Genomic DNA, 12243 nt, shown 5'->3' with positions numbered 1-12243 from the left:
CCAGCTGTACTGTTCAAATTTCAAGCTCTTCGGATTTCTTTTAAATCTGAAGATAGAGCTAGAAAAGAACGAGGCAGGAAGGCACCTCTGGAGATCACCTCATCCAGTCCCCTGCTCAGAGCAGAGTCAGCTAGAGCAGGTGACTCATTGCTGTGTCCAGTCAGGTTTTGAATATCTCCAGGGATGGAGACTCCACAACCTTTCTGGGAAACCTGTTCCAGTGTTTGATCACCCTCACAGTGAAATGTTTTTTCTTATGTTTAAATGGAATTTCCTGTATTTCAGTTTTTGCTCATTGTCTCTTTTCTATTCACTAGATACCACTGGGTATCTGTTGTCTTTACACCCTCCCATTAGATATATGCCTTTTTAAAAAAACAGTTATCTAAGTTGTTTCCAAAAATACCTATAGAGACTCAGCTGACTCATGTGTAGAGCAGAATGTGATTTTTCTTGTTTCTGTGAACTGATGAACCGAGGATGTAAAAGTTCAGCGATCATTTTATTATTAAACAAATGGCAACAGAACCCAGGAGACTTGAGCATGAAAACATATCTGCTTGAAAGCATTTCAACCATTATTCTTGGTGCTTGGCAGCTTTAAGCCCAATGCCATATTGCTATAAGGCCTATAATGGACCTTTTATTCCCTTACAGATGTAGCAAAGGGTACTTCACATTACACTCCCTTTGAACCTTGGATATAAAAACATAAACCTTCAGCTAGGATAATTGCTCCTATAATGGTTCAGTTTAAAGTGTTTTAAATTATCCTTTCATTATTGCAGACTCCAGATTCTTACATGCAGAGCCGATCAAAATGCAAGTGTGTTTTAAGCAAGTTTAATTTGCTGTGGCTTATTTTTGTGTTACTTCTACATAATCTTTTTCCGAAGTCCAAAGAGCATACATGGATCTTAAGCTAAAGCAAAACACATTCCAATAAATAAGTACTAGAATTATCCAAACACTTTTTTTAAAAACAAAATCAAAATTTTGTTTCATTTGTTTCCAATGAACTATTTAAAACAGGCTCACTAAAATACTTTGTAGATGTGAACGAACTTTAAAGGCTGCTTGGAACACATCGACTGCTTTGACTTAGATAGGTGAAAGCTTAACAAGGATCAGCTGCTATGAATCTTGTGACTCACCAGAGCTAATCAAGACCAGACAGTTCAGATTTGGATATTGAGTACACAGAAGAAACTGCTTATATACTATCTACAGCCTGAATTGTGTTCACCAGATTTAGTAACCTGGTTAGTTTTAAATAACCTAATAGGAAATGTATGGCTTGAGCAATAAGGGAAATAGTCATTTAAGTATATGTTATGAATTATGAATTATAATTACACGGTAAATTAAGATGCCCATATTAAAAAGCTGCATGTAAACTGGTAAAACCTCAATTCAAAGTCCATGTTATGTTTTTTGAAAAAAAAATTTCTATGGAGTCATCTAAATCTGTCTGTCTTCTCAACCCAATACTTTTAGAGGGTTTATATTTAAACTAGCATCTCACCTGCTCTGGCTTTCTATGGCATGGTTGTCTCAAAAACTTGTAACAGTTCAGACAGTGCCTGATGAATAGAAAATAACACTTTCATTATATCACTCAGAAACACTATAGACTCTTTTTTTTTCCTTACCACTGTCATACAGGGGAACTGATAATCTAATAGATTTCTAAAAAAATTCCCTGAAATCCTTTTCCCAATTGTAATGATTTTTTCCACAGCTATGACATGTAATGACTGTCATGGAGACATTATTGTAATAAAGTCTTCTTGTTCTCCTCCCCATTTTAACAGTAGGATCATTCTGTGGTAAGCCCTATACTTCATATTTACAGGGTTGTACTCATGCCTTTTTACTCACAATGGGAACCAGATATAATTAAAATGCGCAAGGGTGATTGTTTGCTATGTATAGTATAGCGTAGTTTCTTCTGCAATCTTTTACACAAAACTAAATCAGTGATCAGAAGAAAGCAAAAAATAAACAAACAAGCAAGACCCTGACTGGGAAATTCATCAACTTGCTTTTCTTACACATAAGGAAAGCTTTAAATATTACCATAACATCTGAATATTAATCGGAAATACTTATTCTAGGAGAAGAGGTAGATGCTGAGTTCAAATCTAGAGTCATCCTTAATATTGTCCCAGTATTGGTGTCCCAGATAATTTGCTTGTAAGCTGAGAGGAAAGAATAAATAGAGAAGAAGGAAATGGATAAAAAAATAGTGTTGCTAAAAGCTGAAATATTGCATTTATGTATTTGAAACATTGAGCAGTACGGGACATTCACACTGATGATATTATTTTCCATGCAGAGCATATTGGATCTAAAGATGAATTCTGAGCAGGGCCCACGGATGGATCTCATTTTACTTTAATAGCTACCTAAAAGTAGGCCCTGAGGAAGGAACAGAATTCTGTGCAATGCAACATAAACAAAAAAGAGCCCAAATCACCATCATTCTAGAGTTCTATATGTCCCTTGGGATGTGAGACCTAATAAGTTGTGAAGAATTTCATTACGAAGGTAGAATTAAGTCCTGTTAGTCAGAAATTACAAATAGAACAGTATTCAGAAATTTCTGGATCTGTAAAGATTGACTATATTTCACATTCCTGGCTTTCCTCAGAGGCTTGGGGAGCTCTTTGTGCAAAAGGAAAAAACTCAGAAACATCACAACAAACTATTTAGCACAAATCCATGACAGCCTCTGAGTATCAGAGCTGAAGCCTGCAGCTCTCTATCAAAACTGCAGACAATTTTTGAGGGGAAATATTCCCTTTGAGTTTCACAAAGCAAAGTATTTTTGAGATTTAATGTGTTCTGCCTTTGATTACATGAGGCTAAATCATGTTGCTCTTTTGACATCAGAAACTAATAATTATGTACTGCCCTTTTCCTGACGATGCTAGTATTTTTCAACCCCATCAGCTGAGCAGTTGATAGCACCCTGCATTAGAGTGCAGAGAGACTTCTGTTGCTTCATTGACTGATCAGTGTCAACATAGCAATATAAAAATGAAAGATGGCCAGTCATTTTGCAAGGGGAAGCTGCATGTGTACTTTCAATCCAGCTTCAATTTTAGTGGGCATACTTGTATGTGCAAAGTTAAGCATGGTGGTGTTTGTAGATTAAGGACTGTTTACTCTTGGTAAGAGTAAGCTCCTTTCAAGAGCAGAAAAAATTCTTTTTGCCAAAAGTTTTCTGAAACAACAAGAGTTCTCTGAAACAAACACGAGTCAATAAGAGTAGAATTTACAAATTCTTACTTTTATTTTTTTTTTTTTTAGTAAAGAGAAGACATGTTTTTCAGGTTAAGTTATTCCAAGTATCTTATTCTTCTGTTTGTGTCCTAAAACTGTTTTGGAAATAGGTCTTAGACTTCCAAGTGTTTTTGCCTCAGACCTATAAAGGTATTCCAATGCTTCAGGTTTTGGTTTTGTTTCATTTTTTTCCCCCTGGATCTGCCATTTTAGGTATGTATAAACCATTTATTTGAATTTATAATCTTTTTATCCTATCTAATTTAAAAAATTTCCTGTATTGTGAACATATTCAAGACTGTTAGGTGTTCTGAAACTGTAATCTTACCTGGGGTCTGTACATTCTCTACAAAGGTTTGAAAATTCAGTTTGAGATTTTACAACACTGAAGTGATAAAAATAGGTAAGAAGTAGTTCTTGATAAGCATCAAGACTAAGCCATCAAAAACTAATGGAGAATTAAAAAATGAATGCAGCAATAGGTAGTTACCAAAATCTCTTCCTAGATTTGTTTTTTCAAAGGCAAGGTCAAACCAGTAATATAATCCTGCAAACACCAGCTCCTTGTATTTCACAGAATATTAGACATCAGTCCCCTGAATTTGTTCAAGGCAGAAACAAGGACAAGGGAAATAATACGATTTTAAGCCACCTCTTAGCTTTTTTTGCTATGGGATTCAAATGAATGCTCAGCATCTGATATATTTGTGTTCCCAGGGATTTAGCAGGTGGGGCTGGAACACTTCCAGAAATACTGGAAGGCTCAAGTTCATGGTGGAGATGTTGCTGACAAAGTCACAGCAGCCGCTTGGTGGCTGCCTTTCTTTGCAAATGAAGAATGCTCTGCAGCCGGGGCTAAGGTGCAGCTTCGGGTCCATCGTGCCGGAGGGACACAAGCCCTTGGCAAGCCAAGCATTTTCCCAGCTAGGTCTGTGTTATGCTTAGCCTTTCATACCAGAATAGGTTAATGCTGAGAAAACTCCAGTAGTCTGGAGGGAGACCTAGCTACTTGCTGATGATGATATCGTGGTAAAGTCCCGTCAGACAGTGTGCTGTAGCTAGGACAAATGCCAAATCCACCAGACTTTTATATTAATAAGCATCTTTCTTAGGTTCTCCTGTTAGACTTGTTCTACTTTATAAATACCTTTTTTTGATTAGAAGAAATGGAGAAACAGTTCAGGGTGCTTAGCTGGCATTTGGGACATCCAGGCTTCTTTTACAGTATATATTTCAGCTAAGAGTGGGAAGCTTCCTCCAGGCTCCCTAAGATCCTTGAGATATCTTTTTGTAGAGAGAGCAAGAAACCAAGATCTGGAACCTGTTCTTCTGAGCTGAGTGTCCCTTAAAATAGGTCTACCAATATTTTGAAAAGAGGACCAGTCCTCTTCTCACCTAGGAGTCGAAGCCAGAGGGAAACACCTCCTTCAGTTTTTCCCAGAGTAGCTGAAGTGACTTGATACTCCGAGGTTTTCTTTTAATCCTCAAAAATTGTGAAAGAAGCTTGGGTGCTAAACAAAGAGATAACAAAGTATCTACCTTTTTTTAAAAGAAATGCTTAAGTCTGCTTCCAGGTATAGCAGTGAAGTATTTAATTTTCAATATTTAGTTAACAAGGTCATAGTGCAATAAAGCAAATGTTGGCTTCTCCTCTGCTGTGATCATTTCAAGAACCTCTGTGAAAAGAGATGGTCTAGGCATTAGGAAGCATGCTTGGATATTAAAAATATATGCTTGTTCACTGCCTTGATGCCAAATCAAAAGCACATCCTAAACATGTCCAAGTCATTTACTGGAAAAATACAAAGATCACAAGGTCACGATTAGCAAACAAAACATGATTAACAGCAGAAAATACACTACTTGAATACAAGATATTCCCAGGGAGTGGAAGGATAGAACATTTCTGGGAAAGAGCTGAGAAGCAAAAACTTTGTTTCATAGCCAATAAACAAAGTATGAAACAACAACAGCAACAAAAAAGAGTAGGTTATTTCAATTCATTTTTAAAAATTGGTTAGTATTTTAAAAGGTTAAAAAGGAAACAAAGATCAGTTAGTAGATTTTCCTGCAAATGGTGAGAATGCTTTAGTCATCTTTATGTTTACTTACTCCTTCCATTAACTGAAATGATTCTGTCTGAAAGCATCAGTATGAATCTCAGATGGAAATGTGTAAAACACAAAATAGGCCCCAAGCTGGAAATTAGAATGATGAAATATAATCCTAATTCCTCATTGCTTATCCTCATTAAAAAACAGATGTCTCTATTGTGTAAGTAGGTGTATTAGACTAAATATCCTAGCCAAACTGTATTAGAGGTAAATTCCAACTGCATTTTCAGCTGGATATGGTTTTCTTCATGCTCAGCTTAAGCTTTCAGAGTACTCTTCAATATTTGTAGTGTCTGCTTAATGCATCATGATGCAAAGTCAGCTGGAAAAAGGTCATGTAGTATGATGACCCCCTGTTGTGGTTTAACCCCAGCCAGCAACTAAGCACCACGCAGCCGCTCACTCACTTCCCCCCCACCCAGTGGGATGGGGGAGAGAATCAGGGAACAAAAGGTAAAACTTGTGGGTTGAGAAAAGAACAGTTTAATAGGACAGAAAAAAAGAAAATAATAATGATAATAATAAAATGACAATAATAAAAGGATTGGAATATACAACACAAGTGATGCACAATGCAACTGCTCACCACTTGCTGACTGATGCCCAGTTAGTTCCTGAGCAGCGATCCGCCCCCCACCCAGGCCAACTCCCCCCAGTTTATATACTGGACATGACATCACATGGTATGGAATACCCCTTTGGCCAGTTTGGGTCAGCTGCCCTGGCTGTGTCCCCTCCCAACTTCTTGCGCTTCTCCAGCCTTCTTGCTGGCTGGGCATGAGAAGTTGAAAAATCCTTGACTTAGTCTAAACACTACTTAGCAACAACTGAAAACTTCAGTGTGTTATCAACATTCTTCTCACACTGAATCCAAAAGGTAACACTACACCAGCTACCAGAAAGAAAATTAACTCTATCCCAGCCAAAACCAGGACACCCCCTAACACAAAAAGTGTTCTCTGGTGTTCCACCTCATGCTTAATACAGACAATTGATTAAATTATTTAAAAAAATTATTTTGGGTCACACAACACGTGAGATGAAGCATAGATTAATCAGGTTGACAGATTGCTTGCATTTTTTTGTGATATATGAAGAGTGAATATACTACTTCAGAAATTGTGTGTGATCGTATGACTTGACTGAGTGAACATCAACGACAGAGGAGGGAAAGAAAGTATACAAAAAGACTAGGAGATGTGAGAACAGGGAAAAGAATGGTGGAAGAGCAAGAGATAAAGAAGGACTGAATTTAGAAAGATGGAGAGTCAATAGTAAATACAGGTAGAAACAGAAGGGAAGAGAGTTTGGAATACCAGAGACAAGCCTGGAAAAGAAAGGACCAAAGTGAACATAGAGGTTCGTATATTGTTCATCTGTGTCATTCACTGATTGAATTGATTTCAAAGAACCATTCACTGAATGATTTTGTGTGATTCCTGAAGCAGGTGCTGAGGACATGTCTTAGCATGCTGTGTTTTCCTCATAAATTCTGTTCATTATGGCTATTCCCACTTAGATGGCGTGGGAACTGAGGTATAGCCCTCCTACTCCTACCATACAGCTCAGCCTTGCATCAGACTGCTGCAGCTGCAGGTATAAATATTTCGAATAGGCAGCAGTCTTGGCCTGGAGATGCAGCAATAATACATAGTAGCATTGTTGTAATGTACTTCTAAAGTTTCCAGCACATCTGTTATCTTAAACAGATGTAGAGAGAGGAGTTATTCCATCTTGCTCTGTAATGTACCTATCCCTGGGATGAACCATTATCTCTGTTCAATGGGATAGTTACTCTTGTCTGAAGTATAAAGATATGAACTAAAAGTCTGTCTTCCACTTGCATTCCTTCTCTGTTTTTTTAAACTGAGAAAGAAACAGGCCAGAGAGGAAAATAAGCCAAAATAAAGCCTGAAATGGTGCTCCTAGATTGAAGAACCAATTTGGCACAGTCAGGAGATAACACAGGTCAATCTTATTATGCTTTCTTTGATACTAATGACAGTGTCACAGAAGATCAGTAAGCAAATCCCAGGTGTGATTTCAGAAGTTGACTAATGAGAATACTTCAAATGAAATTTTAATACTGTCTCTATGTGGAAAATTGATTTCCCAGGGAAATTGTGTTTTTCCTAGTTTCTTATAAAAATTTTTGTATTTTGCAATACTAACACCCAGTTTCAGGTTTATAATTGCTTTCACTTGGTCTTTCATCACTTATCCTGACCACACTGGATAAATCTTGGCTCAGTATCATACATCTGGTTCTCACTTCATCAGCTCCAGGGTGTTACCGTGTGGGGATATTTCAGGTTTCAGAGGTTATTTGTGTTCAGCAGAAATAGAAAATAAACAAACAAATAAGTAGCTCCCAAAATGAAGTACTCTTTCCCCACCATACATGGTCCTTAATGAGTAAAATTTGTCAGTATTCATTTCTCTGGGGATATTTGGGCCAGATTTGGGGTTGAGTGTGACACTGTAAAAGTCTGGATGTTTGGACTGATGCTTTGGGTTGGCCTGTTTTAGACAGAAGTCTGTTGCTTAAATACTGAAACATGGATTATTCTCTCTGTTTTTCCAACTTATATTGTGTGTGTCTATTTTTTGTATTATTGTTATTATTCTTTAGACATGACTGTTAAATGACTATAAATCATACCCAATGGGCCTCGCTCCTGAAAGCAAATCATTATTGTAGACTCTTAAAATGAGCAGAGCACATTTTGCTGAGGCTGAAATCCTGATGCTTCCTCCATGTGGATCTGATTTCAGATCAGAGCCACATAATTCAAGGACTGTAAATTCATTTGGGAAATGGTCAGGGGGTTTTATATCTTGGGAAGTTGCAAACCTGTAAAAATAAAATCAGTAGAACCAGTCCTCAGATGAGGTCTTCCTTAATGGTCTCCTGATTTACAATCTCTCAGTTAATGAAATTCTTATTAATTATTAAATACAAAGTCTGGGTGTCTTGCAAAGCAAACCAAGGAAGCAACTGTATCGTTTAAAAAAATAGATGCTGAAAAAAACCAAACCCTTTAATTTTACTTAATAAAAGTGAAGGGAACTAAGGTTACTAATCTACTAACAAGGTTACTACTCTAAGCCTAATTTAATTAAAAAAAAAATCTCTCTCAATTTTCTTTTTTCTGTTTACTTCTTTTTCTTGGGGTAGAACTGGATTCAGTTAATTAGTCACGGAGAAAGACTATTTCCATGCTTTGTTAGCTGGATACGGGTAGTCATGTTTGTGATATGGCTGAATGGTATCTTTCAGTACCACATGTAATTAATCCAAACAAAAATATTTCTAGTATTCCCTAGTAAACTATCCTGTAAACCTATGGACACAAGGTCCCAGGTTATACTTCAGATGATGCAATGTGAAATATTGCACTATTGGGTCTTACTGTCTACTTTTAGAAACATGTAGTGGAAATGTGTAAGATATCTATTGTTATTGGGAAAGCAACACATTCCCTGTAAAAACAAATCATCAGACAGGGAAGATGAGTGGAAGAAAAAGGAATGAAAATTATTGCAGAAATGAGCATTTGTGTAGGACTTCATGAGTTTCTCTGAATGTGTATGAATACTTACTGTATTTATTTTAAGATATAATTGACACTTTCAGAAAATGGTGATGTATGCATCTCTCATCTTGTAAATTTCATTTTGTATACTAAAAACATGAGTCATTAACCAGAATGAGTTATTCTGCAGTTACTATTCTCACTTGGCCACATTTAAGGAGCAGTCTATGCTGTCTATTAAATTTATGAAAGGTTACCTCAATGCTTTCAGATATTCTGAGGGTACCATTTATACTAAGAAAACCCATGAATCTCTGAAGTCTGAAAAATCTGTGTATTTTTGTTTGGGGTTTGGGGATATTTTTTTTTTTTTAATGGGGACTAGAGTTTTGGGATATAGTATTGCAATCTGTAAAGATTTTCTGTTACAGGAGAAAAAAGGCTTTTTACTAACCTGCTAAATTGAAACACATGGATTTCTAGAAGGTTATTTTATCTTCCTCACTAACCATGGACTTTTATTGCCTGTTTAAATATTCATGGCATAATTTTATTGTGAATGCCTTGGGTTTTTTAAAAGTTGAGCATACAAAACAAATATAGATGGGGCTATTCTTGCTTTTTCTGTTCCACTGAATAAAAAGTATGCAAGCTCTTATGAATTAACTCTTGATTCCATGCAGTGGAAGAGTTTCCCATGAGTTCTGCATGTGTGAGGTTCCATTATTAATTTCCAGACTAGAAAGCATTAGTAATGGTAATTAGTAATTAGAAAGTATTAGCATTTTTAGAGGTTCAGTCTTTATGGAAGCTCCTATTTTATATCTTGAATACCTCCTCTTTCCTTATTGCAAGCACAGCTCTGATACTCTTAAAATGCAATAGTGAGTATGTTCCCTTAAAGAGACTGCATTACCAACAAGGTCATCATCAATTGCATTGTTAAAGAAGAGAGGTGAGAGAAAGATAATGGAGAAGCACCATGTGGAACTGGCAGGGATTAGAACTGAGGAGTGACACTTCCCAGGGGTAAATGCATAGGATTCTTATTATTACATTTACTACCACTATTATTACTACTACCACCAGTACTACTACTACTGCAATCACTACCACTACAATTACCATTACTAGTACTATTGTTTTTGTGAGGTTGCCCTACTCAATCAAGCTGTTGGTATCTCTTAAGAGACTTTAAAATGAGGATGGATTATGTTGTTGTCCAACTTGTACCTCTAGATTCTCAGAAGAAAACTTGATACCAAATGTTTTGAACTGTGTTCAAAAGTTCATTGCCTCATCACAATCTTTAAGCATGATCCACTTCCTTCCTCTTTCATGCTACTTCCCAGAATCTGATTAAATGCTCATCTGAGGTTTATAGAGGAAATGGGATGTTATAGCCTGCTATACATATATAGTAGAATTTGAGATGGACATATGATAATTTGTGTCTTTTGTCCACACTTTATTCCTGTGAGGAAGCTACACAAAAATTCTTCTCCTGAAAGATTGGTCCAAGGATGCTGTTATGAAAGATATTCTTGTTTCAAACATTCTGTTGAAGAATATTTGAGTGCCCAAATACCAGAAATTTCCTCACCTTTTACAGCTCTCAACAGTTGTAGCTATAATGAAGATAGACCTTCTCCTGGAACTAGACACTACTTATTCTACAGAGTAAATACTACTACAGAAAAAATTCAGATTAGGAAAGTGGTAGAATTTCTCATTAAATCCTGACATATTAGGGAAAAAAAACAAAAAAAAAGGTGCTGTGTGCCAAATGCCTCATACAAACTGTATGTGTGAGATGTTTGGCCCACACCAGTCAATGGTCTCAATCTGCGTACCATGGTTTCCCGAGGGACAGCTACCTGGCGTGCTCCCTGGCGATACCGTACCACACACAGGTAGCGCAGTGGCCCGCAGCCGGCTGACGGGGCCGCAGTCTGAACGCTCGGACGCACAGCTCTAACCTCTGCAGTGCCCCTGAGGGCCAGTGAAGCATGCAGAGTCAGAAGCAGCTTTTGCAATTTTGTTTTGAAGGTACAGCATGCAGTCCTTGCATCCCTGACCTCTGACTGTGAATCAATGTGCAGCCTGTGGAGAGTGGAATTCAAACCAGCCTTGATAAAGACACCCACTGCGCAGTGTGTTTTGGCTCAGACCTGCTGTGCTTGGGAGGCCTGGGTTGCAAGAATTCAAGCTGGCTCCTGCCCAGCTGTGCCAGGGTAGAAGAGTCCTGCTGTGCTGTCTCCACTCTCTCTGTTGCTCCAGGGGCTGATGAAAATGCAAAGGGCAGTCAGGTTTTGTCCTTACCAAAAAAAAAAAAGTATAAATTTAAAAAATGTTTTCTGAACATTCTGAACGACCTAATATTAGGATTAAACCCCTTTGTATTAAGATGATTTTCTAATTCCTTGAAACATTTCGTGATTTTAAGCTCTGCTTCAAAAGACTGTCTTTTATAGGGGTTTATATCCTGCGTTTTTTTTGTGTTCCTCCTATATTGATGATAATAGAGGCTGCAGGCAGAGACAGGTAGGTTTGAACCTTTTATTTCTCTTGAGGAGAAAGTATGCTCGGCTTTGCAAAGCTTAATGATGACTCTGCTGTTGTGTTACAAACCTTGCTGTGTGCACCTCTAAATCTTTCTTGGCACAGATGTCCTCTTGGAGGCATCCAATGAGAAGTGGGGTTTTTTTGGCTGCCTGCAAAGCAATAAAAGTCCATCACCATTTCAAATTTGGACATATTTTGGACTCTTATCTGTTTTCACAGAATGAGGTGCTTATTTGCCATTAAATTTAAATCAGATGGGATCAGGTCCTTATTGGTGTCAGGCTTCAATGCCTAAGAATCACATAAAAATACAGCAAATGTTGATTTGAAGTACGCTTTATTTAATAGACCTTCATTTCAACATTTGGTTGTAAAAGAAAGAAAAAAGACAGCAAAAGACTGACCACCTATTGCTATGCAATACAATGTCATGGCCCTATGCCCAAGTATCTTGCCCACCTACGCTGTCTTTGCTGTTCTGTCTTGTATCTACTCCAAGACTTAGACCGACTCCCAGCACAGTGGGGTCATGATGTGGCAGCATGGCTGATGTTTCAGGTTAACTGTCCTGTGGTTTTGCCCTGCTGGGAAATTCATGCACAGGAGAAACAGGCTCTTATGATGGCAGAATAACATGCAGGGCTCTTAGAGCTGTGGTAGTTGTTCTCATAATGGTGCTGGTGGCATTATAAATACGTTGCTCAGGCACATTTTGTCTGGAATGAAACCATGTGGCTGGG

This window comes from Aquila chrysaetos, chromosome 19 (genome assembly GCF_900496995.4).
Source record: "Aquila chrysaetos chrysaetos chromosome 19, bAquChr1.4, whole genome shotgun sequence".
In the NCBI taxonomy this organism is placed as follows: Eukaryota; Metazoa; Chordata; class Aves; order Accipitriformes; family Accipitridae; genus Aquila; species Aquila chrysaetos.
Note: the sequence above shows the minus strand (reverse complement) of the source record.